The following is a 12,076-nucleotide window of genomic DNA, read 5'->3' as shown; positions in this document are numbered from 1 at the left end:
CTCTGACTGACTTATTTCACTTAGCATAATACCCTCCAGTTCCATCCACATTGCTGCAAATGGCATGATTTCATTCTTTCTGGTTGCCAAGTAATATTCCATTGTATATATAAACCACATCTTTTTTTATCCATTCATCCATTGATGGACATTTAGGCTCTTTCCATAATTTGGCTATTGTTGGTAGTGCTGCTATAAACATCAGGGTGCATGTGATCCTTTGAATCAGTATTTTTGTATTCTTTGGGTAAATACCTAGTAGTGTTATTGCTGGGTCATAAGGTAGTTCTATTTTTAATTTTTTGAGAAACCTCCACACTTTTCCAGAGCAGCTGCACCAGTTTGCATTCCTACCATTAGTTCAAGAGGGTTCCCATTTCTCCACATCTGCACCAGCATCTGTTGTTGCCCAAGTTGTTAATTTTAGCCACACTAAACACTGTGAGGTGGTATCTCACTGTGGTTTTGATTTGTATTTCCCTGATGATGAGTGACGTTGAGCATCTTTTCATGTGTCTTTTCATGTGTCATGTTGGCCATCTGGATGTCTTCTTTGGAAAAGTGTCTATATCTTCTGCCCATTTCTTCACTGGGTTATTTGTGTTTCAGGTGCTGAGTTTGGTAACTTCTTTTTTTTATTTTGTATTTAAAAAAAATTTTTACATTTATTTATTTTTGAGAAACAGTGAGAAAAAGTGTGAGCCGGGGAGGGGAAGAGAGAGAAGGAGACATAGAATCTGAAGCAGGCTTCAGGCTCTGAGCAAGCGGTCAGCACAGAGCCTGATGTGGGGCTCGAACCCACAAAATGTGAGATCATGACCTGAGCCTGAGTTGGACACTCAACCGACTAAGCCACCCAGGCACCCCAAGTTTGGTAACTTCTTTACAAATTTTGGACACTAACCTTTTATCTGTTATGTCATTTGCAAATATCTTTTCCCATTCCATCAGTTGGCTTTTAGTTTTGTTGATTGTTTCCTTTGTAGTGCAGAAGCTTTTAATCTTGATGAGGTGCCAATAGTTAATTTTGCTTTTAATTTCCTTGCCTTTGGAGACATGTAGAGCAAGACATTGCTATGGCTGAGGTCAAAGAGGTTGTTGCCTGTTTTCTCCTCTAAGGTTTTGATGGTTTCCTGTCTCACATTTAGGTCTTTCAACCATTTTGAGCTTATTTTTGTGAACGGGGTGAGAAAGTTGTCCAGTTTTATTATTCTGCATGTTGCAGTCCAGTTCTCACAGCACCATTTGCTAAAGAGACTGTCTTTTTTTCCATTGGATAGTCTTTCCTGCTTTGTCAAAGATTAGTTGGCCATATATTTGTGGGTCCCATTCTGTGTTCTCTATTCTATTCCATTGGTCTATGTGTCTGTTTTTGTGCCAATACCATACTGTTTTGATGATTACAGCTCTGTAGTAGAGGCTAAAGTCTGGGATTGTGATGCCTCCCACTTTGGTTTTCTTCTTCATTATTATGTTGGCTATTCAGGGTCTTTTGTGGTTCAATACAAATTTTAGGATTGTTTGTTCTAGCTTTGAGAAGAATGCCAGTGCAATTTTGATTGGGATTACATTGAATGTGTAGATAGCTTTGGGTAGTATTGACATTATAACAATATTTATTCTTCTAATACTTGAGCATGGAATGTTTTTCCTTTTCTTTGTGTCTTCTTCAATTTCCTTCATTAGTTTCCTATAGTTTTCAGCATACAGATCTTTTACATCTTTGGTTACGTTTATTCCTAGGTATTTTATGGTTCTTGGTGCAATTGTAAATGGGATTGACTTCTTTATTTCTCTTTCTGTTGCTTCATTATTGGTATATAGAAATGCAACTGGTTTTGTATACTGATTTTGTATCCTGAGACTTTGCTGAATTCATTATCAGTTCTAGCAGCTTTTTGGTGGGGTCTTCTGGGTTTTCCATGTAGAGTATCATGTCGTCTGTGAAAAGTGAAAGTTTGGCTTCTTTGCCAATTTTGATGCCTTTGATTTCATTTTGTTGTCTGATTCCAGATGCTAGGACTTCCAAAATTATGTTAAACGACAGTGGTGAGAGTAGACATCCCTGTCATGTTCCTGATCTCAGGGAGAAAGCTCTCAGTTTTTCCCCATTGAGGATGATATTAGCTGTGGGCTTTTCATATATGGCTTTTATATGTTTAGGTATGTTCTTTCTGTCCCGACTTTCTTGAGGGTTAAGAAAGAATGCTGTATTTTGTCAAATTATTTTTCTGCATCTATTGACAGGATCATATGGTTCTTATCCTTACTTTTATTGATGTCATGTATCACATTGATTGATTTGCAAATATTGAACCAGGCCTGCAGCCTAGGAATGAATCCTGCATGATCATCATGAATAATTATTTTTATATGCTGTTGAATTCGATTGGCTAGTATTTTCTTGAGAATTTTGCATCCATATTCATCAGGGATATTGGCCTGTAATTGTCCTTTTTGTAGGGTCTCTGTATGGTTTGCAACCAAGGTAATGCTGGCTTCATAGAATGAGTTGAAAGCTTTCCTTCCATTTCTATTTTTTTGGACCAGCTTGAGAAGGATGGGGATTAACTCTGCTTTAAATGTCTGGTAGAATTCCCCTGGGAAGTCATCTGGCCCAGAACTCTTATTTGTTGGGAGATTTTTGATAAATGACTTCAATTTCTTCACTAGTTATGGGTCTGTTCAAATTTTCTATTTATTCCCATTTGACTTTTGGTAGTGTGTGGGTGTCTAGGAATTTGTCCATTTCTTCCAGGTTGTCCAGTTGGCATATAATTTTTCATAGTATTTTCTGAAAATTGTTTGTATTTCTGAGGGTTGGTTGTGATAAATCTAATTTCATTCATGATTTTTTCTATTTAGATCCTCTCTCTTTTCTTTTTGAGAAGTCTGGCTAGGGGTTTATTAATTTTGTTTATTTTTTCAAAAAAACAGCTCTTAGTTTCATTGATGTATTCTACTGTTTTTTTTGGGGGGGGGGATTCCTTATTGTTTATTTCTGCTCTAATCTTTATTATTTCTTTTCTTCTGCTGGGCTTGGGGTTTCTTTGCTATTCTGCTTCTAGTTCCTTTAGGTGTGCTATTAGATTTTGTATTTGATTTTTCTTGTTTCTTGAGATAGGCCTGGATTGCAATGTATTTTCCTCTTAGGACTCTCTTTGCTGTATCCCCAAAGGGACGTGGTTTCTTTTTCATTTTTTGCATATATTTTTTAAATTTCTTCTTTAATTGCCTGATTGACCCATTCATTCTTTAGTAAGATGTTCTTTACCCTCCATGCATTTGGAGGTTTTCCAAACTTTTTCCTGTGGTTGATTTCAAGTTTCATAGCATTGTGATCTGAAAATGTGCATGGTATGATCTCAATTCTTTTATATTTATTGAGGGCTATTTTGTGACTCTGTATGTGATCTATCTTAGAAAATGTTCCATGTACACTCGAGAATAATGTGTATTCTGCTGCTTTTGGATGAAAAGTTCTGAATATATCAGTCCAGTCCATTTGGCCCAGTGTATCATTCAGGGTCATTTTTTCTTTATTGATTTTCTGTCTGGATAATCTGTCCATTCTTGTAAGTGGAGTATTAAAGTCCCCTGTAATTATCACAATCTTATCAATAAGATTGCTTATGTTTGTGATTAATCGTTTTATATATTTGGATGCTTCCATTTTCAGTGCATAAACATTTATAATTGTTAGCTCTTCTTGATGGATAGACCCTGTAATTGTGATATGATATTATGATGCCCTTCTTCATCTCTTGTTACAGCCTTTAGAGTAACATCTAGTTTGTCTGATATAAGTGTGGCTACGCCAGCTTTCTTTTGACTTCCCCATCCCCTCACTTTCAATCTGCAGGTATCCTGAGATCTAAAATGGGTCTCTTGTACACAGCAAATAGAGAGGTCTTGGTTTTTTTGTTTTTGTTTTGTTTTTTGTTTTTTGTTTTTTTAATTCATTCTGATACCCTGTGTCTTTTGATTGGAGCATTTAGTCCATTTACATTCAGTGTTATTATTGAAAGATATGGACTTAGTGTCATTGTGTTATCTATGGGTTTCATGCTTATCTGTCATGTGTTATCTATGGGTTTCATGTCACTAGTCCTTTTTAGTCTTTGCAACATTCTACTCATAGAGTCCTCCTTAGGATTTCTTGTAGGGCTGGTTTAGTGGTGATGAATTCCTTCAGTTATTATTTTTCTGGGAAAACCTTTATCTCTCCTTCTATTCTGAATGACAGCCTTGGTGGATAAAGGATTCTTGGCTGCATATTTTTCCTATTCAGCACATTGAATATTTTCTCCCACTCCCTTCTGGCCTGCCAAGTTTCAGTAGATAGGTCTGCTACTACCTTTATGTGTCAACCCTTGTAGGTCAAAGCCCATTTGTCCCTAGATGCTTTCAGAATTCTCTCTTTATCTTTGTATTTTACCAGTTTCACTATATGTCACACAGAAGATTGAGTCCTGTTATGTCTGAAGGGAGTTCTCTGTTCCTCCTGGATTCCAATGTCTGTTTCCCTCCCTAGATTGGGGAAGTTCTCAGCTATGATTTGTTCAAGTACACCTTCTGCCCCTTTCTCTCTTTCTTTCTCTCTTCTTCTGGAACTCCTATGATATGGATATTATTACATTTCATTGAATCAGTTAGTTCTCTAGTTCTCTCCTCATGGTCTAGAATTTTTTTTATCTCTCTTTTTCTCAGCTTTATCTTTTTCCATAATTTTATCTTGTATTTCACTTATTCTCTCCTCTGCCACTTCGATCCTCCCTGTCACTGCATCTAGTTTATTTTGCACCTCATTTGCATCATTTTTTAATTTGTCATGACTATTTTATAGTTCCTTGATCTCTGCGGCAATAGATTCTCTGCTGTCTTCTACGCTTTTTTCAAAACCAGCAATTAATCTTATGACTATTGTTCTAAATTCTTGATCAGATATATTGTTTATATCTGTTTGGAGCAATTCTAGAGCTGTCACTTCTTTCTGGAATTTCTTTTAATAATTCTTCTGTTTCATCATTTTGGCTAGTTTTCTGTCCCTTATGTGTTTTAAGAGCTTGTTATGTGCCTTGCACCTGTGAGCACTACTATATTAAAGAGGGGTCATACACTGTCCATGGCCTGGCCCTTCAGGAGGTGTATTTTGGAGTGTGTTACATGCTCTCTGTTGTTGTGACTCTGGTTACTTTATCTCCCTACTCTTAATGAGGTTTTGGACCCTCCACCAGGTGTGCTTTGATTTGTTCATTGAAGCAGCTCTGGAAAACAAAAATTAAAACAAGAAAAAAAAACAATGAGAGGGAAGTGGTGGTGGTGGTGGAAGAGGACTTATCTCATACAAAGAGAGAAATGACAGGGGTGGAGAAAAAGGAAAGAAAAGAAAATTGACCAGAGAATCTATATGGCTTAATCCAGAGAGAGAGAAGAAAATAAAGGAGATATAAAACAGGTATAAAGAGAATAGATTAAATATGTCTGCTTAAACAAGCCAACAACCAGAATAACCAGACTAGAGAAGGGAAGAAACAAGAAGGAGAAAAGGAAGAATATATATATAAAGAATTGTTGAAGAATTACATCAGAAAATGAAAACCACTGGGTGCCTTGGAATGGGTGGCAGTGCTGGTCTGGAGGAGGGGCTGTCTGGTTGGTCAGGGTCACTTTCCATAGATAGGCAGTTACCAGGCATGGAGGGGCTTGGTTTTATGTAGGCAAGTCCCGTCTCCACTGTGGGCCCACTGTCCTTTCACTGAGGCCCCACCTTGTTGGCGATGGGGAGAAAAAAGTGACATCCAAAGTCTCTCCTCCCCAGACAGGGTGTCCCAAACCATTCTCTTCAGACAGTCCTCATAGTGCTGCGTGGGTGCAAGTGGGCCGTTTTTTGTTTGTCTGTTTGTTTTCCCACTCCACAGTGTTCTGCGACTCCCCGGGGCTTGTCTGGGATTCAAACCCAGATATCCTAAAGGGTCCTGCTCCATGTGCCCTGATTCCAGGGAAGTGCCACTCTGCTCCACTGAAGGTTCTCCTTACAGTGCCATGCAGGCAGGAAGGAGGCAGTTTGTCCCACTCTGCTGACTCCCTCGCCTCCCTGGGGCTTGGCTGGGATTTAAACCCCACTGTCTTAAAGGGTCCTGCTCTGTGCGCCCTGGTTCCAGGGAAGTGCTGCTGTGCTCCACCAGTAAATGGCCTCTGGCTGGTGGGTGCAGGGTGGGTCCTTTGTCCTTTGAACAGCTATGTACCTTCTTTCCACAGCACTCAAGGGAGGGGATTGCTTTCTCCCACTGTGGACTGCTCCTCTGAACTAGTTGCCCCTCTGAAGCATGGGGCTGGCGCCCCTCCTCCCCAGGTGCGAGAACAGGGCAGCCGACCCCAGTCTGGAGAAAGCCCCATGGTTAGTAATTGCATCTTTCTCTGTTTTTGTTTTTGTTTTTTTAATGATCCCTGGTTCATGTTTTTCTCTTGTCCAAATATAGTCATACACTTCCTCAGCCTCTCTCTCTTCCCTTTGTCTCTCCGCAAAAGGGGATCCCTTCCCTCCATACCTACGCTGACCATTTTATCTCTCCCAGTTTGCAATCACACACCTGTGGCCTGCCAGGTTGTCCCCGTGGACCTCTGGAGATGTCTCTGTCATTCTGCAACCTGGACTCCTGGAATTCAAAGTCCTCTAGCCTCTAGACTGCTGTGTTTGAGGGATGAGGGAACTTCAAGTCCCCCTACTTCTCAGCCATGTTAGATCTCCTCTCTCTGATGTTTCTGTTGTAATTGTTTTCAGGTGCCATAAACTACACCCAAATAATGCTGCAAACTTAATCACTAAAATTTCTGTGTGTCTGACTGCTCCACTGACTGGCTGTTCTCATATTTCTCTCCCTGACCTCAGGCCTCTCTATTCCCTGAGACACAATAATATCAAAGTTAGGCCAAATGGCCTATAAGTGTTCAACTAAAAGGAAGGAGTTGTACATCACTCACTTTAAATTAAAAGTTAGAATTAATTAATCTTAGTAAGGAAGGCATGTTAAAAGCTGAGATCAGCCAAAATGTAGGTGTCTTATAGCAAACAGCCAAGTTGGAAAAGCAAAGGAAAAGTTATTGAAGGAAATCAGAAGTGTTACTTCAGTGAACAAATGAATGACAAGAAAGCAAAACAACCTTATTGCTGATATGGAGAAAAGTTGAGTGGTCTGGATAAAGGATTGAATCAGCCACAACATCCCCTTAAGCCGAAGCCTAATCCAGAGCAAGGCCCTAACACTCTTCAACTCTATGAAGTCTGAGAGAGGTGAAAAAGCTACAGAAGAAAAGTTTGAAAGTAGCAGAGGTTGGTCAGAAAAGAGAGCCTTATATGGGAAAAAAAATGTCATCTAGGAATTTCAGAGCTGGAGAGCAGAAGTCAGTGCCTGGCTTCAAAGATACTCTTATGAAGGGCTAATACAGCTGGTGACTTTAAGTTGAAGCCAATGCTCATTTATCATTCTGAAAACTCTAGGGCCTAAGAATTATGCTAAAGCTACTATGACTGTGTTCTAGAAATGGAAAAACAAAGCCTGGATGACAACACATCCCTTTACAACATGATTTACTGAATATTTTAAGCCCATTGTTGGAACCTACTGCTAAAAAAAAATAATCTATTTTAAAATATTTCTACTCAATGACAATGTACCTGGTTACCCAAGAGCTCTGATGGATATGCACAATGACATGTATGTATTGTTTTCATGCCTAACACAACATTCAATCTGTAGCTCATGGATCAAGGAGTAACTTTCAAGTCTTATTATTTAAGAAAGACATTTTGTAAGGCTGTGGCTTCAATATATAGTGATTCCTCTGATAGATCTGGGCAAAATAAATTGAAAATATTTTGGAAAGGATCTACCATTCTAGATGCCTTTAAAAGCACTTGTGATTCATGGAAAGAGGCCAAATATCAACATTAACAGGAGTCTGGAGGAAGGTGATTCTAATCCTCATGGAGGACTCTGAGGGGCTCAAGACTTCCATGGAGGAAATAACTCCACTGTGGTAGAAATAGCAAAAGAACTAGAATTCGAAGTGGAGCCTGAAGATTGTGACTGAATTGCTATAATCTCATGATAAAATTTTCATGTATGAGAAATTACTTCTTATGGGTAAACAAAGGAAATGGTTTCTTGAGATGGAAAGTATTCTTGGTAAAGATACTGTGAATATTGTTGAAATGATAACAAAAGATTTCTAAATCTTATTAGTTGATAGAGGAGTGGCAGGGTTTGAGACGATTGACTCCAATTTTGTAAGAAGATCTACTGTGGGTAAAATGATATCAACAGCATGTCCTGCTACAGAGAAACTATCTGTGAAGAGAAAAGCTAGAGTCCACTCCCACGATCTGCCATGTTGGGTTCTATAGGTTGTGTGGCCTCTACCTTGGCCTCCAGGGCCCTGTGGGGACTTGGCCCCTCCACACTGCTATGCCAAGCCTAGGTCTTACTGCAGGCCACCCTGGCAGCACTCCAGCTTGCCAGAGACTATGCTGCCTAAACATCTCCTTCCCTGAAGGCAGGAACTGCCACTGGGGATATGCTGATGGTCATCAGTGCAGTGGTAGGTTTTCACTTTGATGAGAGACTACCACCCATCCTAAATGTACTGGAAGTGAAAGGCAGAGAGACAGGGTTGGTTTTGGAGGTGGTTCAGCATTTGGGTGAGAGCACTGTAAGGACTATTGCCATGGAAGGTACAAAAGGCTTAGTTAGAGGCCAGAAAGTCCTGTATTGTGGTGCACCAGTCAAAATTCCTGTTGGTTTTGAGACCTTGGGCAGAATCATGAATGTCATTGGAGAAACCATTGATGAGGGAGGCCCCATCAAGTTTGCACCTATTCATGCCGAGACTCCTGAGTTCATGGAGATGAGTTTTGAACAAGAAATTCTGGTTACTGCTATCAGGGTTGTGGATCTGCTGGATCCCTATGCCAAAGGAGGAAAAACGGGGTTCTTTATTGGTGCTGGAGTTTGCCAGACAGTACTGATCATGGAGTTAATCGACAATGTCATCAAAGCCCATGGTGGTTACTCTGTGTTTGTCACAAATACTCTGGTATTTTTGAGAGGACCTATGAAGGCAATGACAAACTATGAGTGATTGAGTCTGGTGTTATCACCTTAAAAGATGCTACCCCCAAGGTAGCGCTGGTGTATGGTCAAATGAATAAACCACCTAGTGCTCATTACAAGGTAACTCTGGATGGACTGACTATTGTTGAATACTCAGAGACCAAGAGGGTCAAGATGTACTGCTATTTATAGGTAACATCTTTCACTTCACCCAGGCTGGGTCTGAGGTGTCTGCTTTATTGGGCAGAATTCCTCCTGCTGTGGGCTGTCAGCCTACCCTGGCTACTGATATGGGTACCATGGAGGAAAGAATCACCACCACCAAGAAGGGATCTATTACCTCTGTACCTGCTGATGATTTTACTGACCCTTCCCCTGCCCATTTGGATGCTACCACTGTATTGTCCCATGCTATTGTTGAGTTAGGTGTCTATCCAGCTGTGGATCCTTTGGATTCCACCTCTGGAATCCTGGATCCCAACATTGTTGGAAATGAGTATTATGATGTTGCCTATGGGGTACCAAAGATCTTATAGGACTAAAAATCCCTCTAGGACATCATTGCCACCCTGGGTATGGATGAACTTTCTGAGGAAGACAAGTTGACGGTATCCCATGCACAGAAAAATACAGCCTTTCTTGTGTCAGCCATTCCAGATTGCTGAGGTTTTCATAGATCACATGGGGAAGGTGATACCTATGAAGGAGAGTATGAAGGAGACCATGAAAGGATTCTAACAGATTTTAGCAGGTGAATATGACCATCTCCCAGAACAGCCCTTCTATATGGTAGGTCACGTTGAAGAAGCTATGGAAAAATCTGGTAAGCTAGCTGAAGAGCATTCATGAGGGGATCTTTTTGGCAAACTAAGCACTCGTTTTTGATGCTGTCCCTCTCCTTGCCCCTAATCCAAAAATCTCAGTTTATACTAGAGACCCCATGAGAGCCTTTCCTGAAGACATTGTATTATGTCTGAAGAGTATTTAAGGTTTCTAATAAAATGTATACCCTTAAAAAAAAGGGAGTTAATTCATGCTGCAAACTTTACTGTTGTCTTATTTTCAGAAATCGCCACAGCCACCGTAGCCAACATCAAGGCAAGATACTTCACCAGAAAAAAGATTGTGACTCACTAAAAGCTCAGATGATATACATATATATGTATGTGTATATGTATATGTATATGTGTATGTATATGTATATGTATATGTATATGTATATATCTTTTATTTATTTATTTTTAGAAAAATTTTTAAATTTTTATTTATTTTTGAGAGAGACAGACAGAGTATGAGTGGGGGAAGGGTAGAGAGAGAGGGAGACACAGAATCTGAATCAGGCTCCAGGCTCTGAGCTGTCAAGCACAGAGCCCGACGTAGGGCTCGAACCCACGAACCGTGAGATCATGACCTGAGCCGAAGTCAGATGCTCAACCGACGGAGCCACCCAGGCACCCCTGTATATATCTTTTTAGACATAGTAGTATTGTACACTTAATAGACTACAGCATAGTGTAAACATAACTTTTATATGCATTGAGGAACCAAAAATAATATGATTTGCTTTATTGTGGTATTTACTTTATTGTGATCTTCACTTTATTATAATCATCTGTAACCAAACCTGCAATCTATGAGGTATGCCTGTAGAATATTTTATAAGCTAGAAACTATGTAGATCCCATATAATAATTTCCCACTTTTAATTATTTTTTAAACTGTGTGTATAATAGCTTTTATAAATCAGTAAAACTATTTATTGTGAGGATATTGAATTTTATTGAAATAGCACTAATTTTTAACTGTAAAATAGTTTCTTAATATAGTGTTTATACAAGTTGCATACTAATTGTGAAATCATTGTAACTGTGTAAAGATATAAAGAAGAATGTAAAGGCCAATTGAAATCCCAATACTTTGAGAAAACAGCTATAAGCATTTTAGGGCTGTACTGCAATGCCTCTCTCTTTGCACACACACATGTTCTTTTGACAATGAGATAATCCTTTCCATTATGCTTTGCCTGGTGGACACTTGTTCAGGGCCAGACACTTGGAAATGTGGTCTCCATCCATGCTATCTCACTCACTTTATTTGTCCCTGGGAAAGTCTCTTACTTCTAACATCTGTAATGTTGAGTAAATATTTATTTAATGCAGATCTGTTTTGAAATACCCACAAGTCTTCTGTTTAAAGTAACAAAAACAGATTTACATATTAGCCTGAAGGTTTAAACAGGGTTCTCTCTGGAAGCACAAGTGGCAGGAAGTTCTGACACTGGGAACATTCCATCGAAAATGCCCTGCCCCTGGGTATATAACTTGAAATTCATGAACTATCAACAGGAGCTTATCTTCATTTGCCCCATGGGAGGAAAATGAAGGGAAAGTAATGGAAGGGTAATGAGCAAAGCAGAGCTTCAGTAATAGAAAAAGTAAAAACAAATTGTAATACATTTTCTTTCCCACTGCCTAATTAAGGTGCGTGTTTGTGTATATCTGTAAGTATGACCATTCTACATTCTCTCATTTAAAATTAAAAAAAAATAAAGACTGATATAAAAACCTATAATAATTATGGTAATAATAGTAACTACATTTGCATTTGTAAACTGCTTTACATATTTTAAATTGTGTTGTCTTATTTAATCCACACATGAGCCATTTGAGTGATAGGGGATATATTATTCAATTAAGGAATTAGGAATCTGAGACCAAAAAAAAGTTTTGTGACTTGTTCAAGGTTACAAAGCTGCTTTATGACAGACCTAGAACTAAAACTATCATATCAAGTTAGCTAATATGTAGCTCATGGTTCTTTCATGCTAAGGAACATAACCATTTCCTTTAAATTAAATCTGCAAGGAAAGCAACATGTTATGCACTAAAATATATTTAAATACAGGGCCATTCCAGGTTTCTCTGATGTACCCCAAATTTTAAGTTATAAACTGAATAGGTGTT

The 12,076-nt window shown here is 39.0% G+C and overlaps 1 pseudogene; it reads left to right on the top strand.

The window, feature by feature from the left end:
• Nucleotides 1-8,391: 8,391 nt before the first annotated feature.
• On the top strand, nt 8,392-9,962 carry LOC122491395 (annotated as a pseudogene).
• Nucleotides 9,963-12,076: the final 2,114 nt, after the last annotated feature.

The sequence above is a fragment of the Prionailurus bengalensis genome, chromosome C2 (assembly GCF_016509475.1).
Source record: "Prionailurus bengalensis isolate Pbe53 chromosome C2, Fcat_Pben_1.1_paternal_pri, whole genome shotgun sequence".
NCBI lineage: Eukaryota > Metazoa > Chordata > Mammalia > Carnivora > Felidae > Prionailurus > Prionailurus bengalensis.
The sequence above is the reverse complement of the archived record's forward strand: the minus strand, read 5'-3'. Positions and strand labels throughout refer to the sequence as shown.